Consider the following 3,938-nt stretch of genomic DNA (forward strand, 5'->3'; position numbering starts at 1 on the left):
CTGCTCATCGTAGCCACTTGAGCAGAAAGTGTGGCTATTGCGTTGGAATCGATAGAATTAATGTTCTGAGATCTCTTCTTCCTGTCAGCTCTTCCATCATACGTATCATCCATCCATTCCATATTGTGTTTAGCAATGCGATCTAGTATCTCTTTAGCCTCAGTGTAAGATTTATCCATAAATCCACCAGCTGTTGCTGCGTTTGTTGCCATCTGCGATGCTCTATTCAGTCCTTCTTAAAACGTTTCCATTTGGATAGTTAGAGGTAGTCCATGGTTTGGGCAATTCTTGGCCAAGCCCTTAAAACGCTCCTATGCGGCGCTTAAGGTCTCAGCATCTTCTTGTTCAAAGTTCATAATCTCTCGACGCCTCCTCGTTGGTGGTAGGTGGGAAGTATTTTTGCATAAATTTTTCCACCAGCTTCTCCCAGGTGGTGATTTCACCAGGCTCCAGTGAGCTCACCCATTGTTTTGCGTCATCATGCAAAGAATAGGGAAACAAGGACAACCTGATCTCCTTGGGGGTGATTCCAGGAATCACAAATGAATTACACGTTTCCAGGAAACACTCCATGTGGGCGTAAGGATCTTCACCACGACCACCCCCAAATTGTCGAGCAGACTAGAGCATTTGGAGCATAACAGATTTCATCTCGAACCTGGTTCCATCCAGCGTTGGGTATATGATTCTTGGAGAGAAATCATACAGTACAGGGGACGCGTATTCCCTCATGGGACACATGCTGCTATTCACCATCACGATCGGATTCTATGCAGCATGAGCTAGTTGCTGATTTTATTGTTCTTTCGCCATTGCTCGTTGCCTGTTTTGTTGTCTGAGAAATTGCTACCTCAACCTTCGACAACGGTTAGATCGATTTCGACGCTAAAAGGTCCTTTCAATCTCGGGGTCATATATGAGTTCAGGAGTGCTCTCCCTGCTCATAAACGTTCATGAGCTTAGGCTTAACTTGTAATACTCCCTCGACCGAAGTGTTCCTACAACAGATACAAACAAAATTTCTGGTTAGTTTTGTTTCTGAATCCCCGGCAACGGCGCCAAAAACTTGTTCGTTGCTATCGTGATTCACTCTAGGAGTGTTTTGTATAAAATAAATTGGAAGAATAAGTTCTAAGTATAATTGATGCGTTTATGCTTTGATGCGTTAAAGTAATTGTAACGCATTCGGGCGTTAGATATATGCAGCAGAATGCACACAACTCCTTCTAATGTCGTTCAAGTTTTCCTAAGCTAGACCCAAGTATAAATCTAATTTAGGTTCCTGGAAAATCCAGAGTCGATCTCCGGGATTCAATTAACCAAATGCAGACCTTGCATTGTATCTCCGTAGGGGTTTTCCTAAATAAATGTGAGAAATGTGTTTACACTAAATTGTTGTACCTGTGCACGAGATGCAAAAGAGTTGAGTAGTTAGTGATGGATCATGTGAGAATAGAGTTTAATGTAAATGGATGCGTCGGTCTAAGATGAATGTACACAAACCAGGATGTGATATGGATGAGATAGAGTGGTTTGTTTACTTTTGTTTATGCGTTAGACTTCATTTAACATTTCTCAATACGAATAACATACAAAACCTATCGCTAGGATGCATGCGTCTAACACAAAATGCAACAAACACCAGTAAGTCTATCTCTAGTTGTACTAGGCATCCTATTTTATGCAGCTTAGTTATTCTTTCGAACAATCTAAGTTAAAGATGCATTTTACCAATTTGTCAAGTTGGCTTAAGCGTTGAAATGAAGTTTGCATAAAGTATTAATGCATCATAAACAAGAGACAAACAAGGGCAAAATGTGATGGATCGAATATATGAATTTTATAAAGAAACAGAGAGTCTTTACAAAAGCAATATTTAATCTAATGGAATGAAAGCGATAAATGAGAAGAAGGAAACTGAGTCAAGCCAAAGAATACAATCTCTTGTAATTCTTTAGCTCAATCTTGTTGTGTACAATCACTTGTATAGGAATTGGATGAAGTGTCTTTCTCAAGATTGGCTTCCTCTTCTTCTTGACCGGCGGTGGTGGTGGTTCTCAACCCGTCTGATCGTCTTGGCACCACAGCACAGCTTCTACAAGACTAAAATTACAACTACGCTATATAAAGAGTAAGGATCTTGATAATTTTCGAACTTTTTAATTCTGGAGGGACTTCATCTATTTATAGGTGTTGGTCATGTCCACTTGGTGAATGGGTAGCATTAAAGTCCATGCCCTGGTTAGCCACTTGACTCTTGGAAGCTTTTGAGACGTTGCCTGCTGCAGATGCCCATGCTTGCAAGTGGTGATGTTTAGTAATAAAACTTCTTTTGCATGAGTTTGTTAATGTTTGAATAAATCCATGCGTTTCTTCTAAAAATGAGGAAAATTTATTATTAAAAACCTTAGTTGTTCCATCTTAAGAGCAAAAATAACTTGTATTTCTATAAGTTATCAGTTAGGTAGGTCTTTGTTGAGATATATCTCATTCAGTCTGGAGGGCATGGCTAGTAGGCTGGTCTACAATCTCCTCAAAACACTGTCTATGACATTCAAGAAAATGGTTCCATACGTGCTTACCTCAATTTTCTTTGTCTCTGCCTCAGTGAGTGTTTCAGGGTACTTTGTAGGGTCCATAATGGCCAATAGAGCCTTATGTTGTCCCAAGACTACTTTAATCTTCACTTTCCATAGTTCAAAGTCTGTCTTACCATCAAACTTCTCAATTTCATATCTGGTAGTTGCCATTCTTGATCTTCAAGATTGACTATTCTAAATCAAAATATGAAAGAATTCAAATCTTGAATCTGTCTTCAGTTGTTCGCTGAGCTCTGATACCACTTGTTGTCCCAGATGACTATGATCTTCACGTTCACAATCACAAATTACTCAGAATTAATGGTAAAGAACAATTCCAATGTCAGTGAGGCTGTATGCTCGAGGCTTGAAATTCTATTGTCATTTACCAAATGATAGCTTAATCGTGTAGATAAAGCTCCAAAAATTAAACGATAGTTCAATTATGTAAATGATAGGATGAAGTGCTAAACGATCGTATAGACGACAGTTGACTGGAGCTAGATGATTGTGTAGACGACAACTGATGAGCTAAACAATCGTATAGACGATAGTACACGATGCGATAGGAACTACACAATCATGTAAACGATACTTTAGTAAATGCTAAACGATCGTAGAGTTAGAAAGAAAGGACATAGGAGTTTAAGTGGTTCGGCCAAAAGTCTACGTCCATTATGCAAATCGGGAGGGTCTCTTTTATTTCTTCTTGTTCAAAGTTATTATAGAACGAATGCCTTACTCTCTTGTTTTCTTATTCTCTCTTACATTCATCTCAACTTCGTTTTCCATTTATATGTAGACACTATAGTCAACGATGAAGCTCTACTGGTTACAACACATAGCAGAAAGTGGTTACAACCTTAATTTCAATTTGAATAAAAGTGGATCACTTTTATCTCGAGTGCTTCGATCATGGAAGGAATTAAAGAAGGTGGTTCTATCACATGATCCTCTATTTTGGATGGTACTAATTACTCATACTAGAAGCCTAAAATGACAAAGTTCTTAAGGTCTATCGACAATAAGACTTGGAAAGCAGTTTCAACTAAATCGTCTCATCTCATATTGTTGCTGCTAATGGGAAATATGCTATAAAATAAAAAATTGCGCCAGAAGATGAATCTTCTACTGGAAACTCTCATGCTCTCAATGCCACCTTTAATGTTGTCGACATGTGTTGGGATTGGTGTCCTAATTCTCCCGGAGTTTCGTAGTTTGTAAACATTGTACACATTGTTATTAATAAAATAAGAGTTATTTTATTTTCATTTATTCATATCCAATAAACTAAGATCCGTAGTTATTGTATGTAAACTTAAGCATGTATATGAGATATACAAGTGAATCATGCCTTAA

At 38.3% G+C, this 3,938-nt stretch overlaps 1 non-coding gene across 1 annotated transcript; it reads left to right on the forward strand.

Moving 5' to 3' along the window:
- The first annotated feature begins 267 nt into the window (after window positions 1-267).
- LOC120078898 (small nucleolar RNA R71) lies at window positions 268-371 on the forward strand. The gene has a single exon (XR_005482173.1). It is a non-coding gene; the product is annotated as a small nucleolar RNA R71 (small nucleolar RNA).
- Window positions 372-3,938: the final 3,567 nt, after the last annotated feature.

The sequence above is a fragment of the Benincasa hispida genome, chromosome 5 (genome assembly GCF_027475165.1).
Source record: "Benincasa hispida cultivar pf3 chromosome 5, pf3_genome.v1.1, whole genome shotgun sequence".
Taxonomy (NCBI): Eukaryota; Viridiplantae; Streptophyta; class Magnoliopsida; order Cucurbitales; family Cucurbitaceae; genus Benincasa; species Benincasa hispida.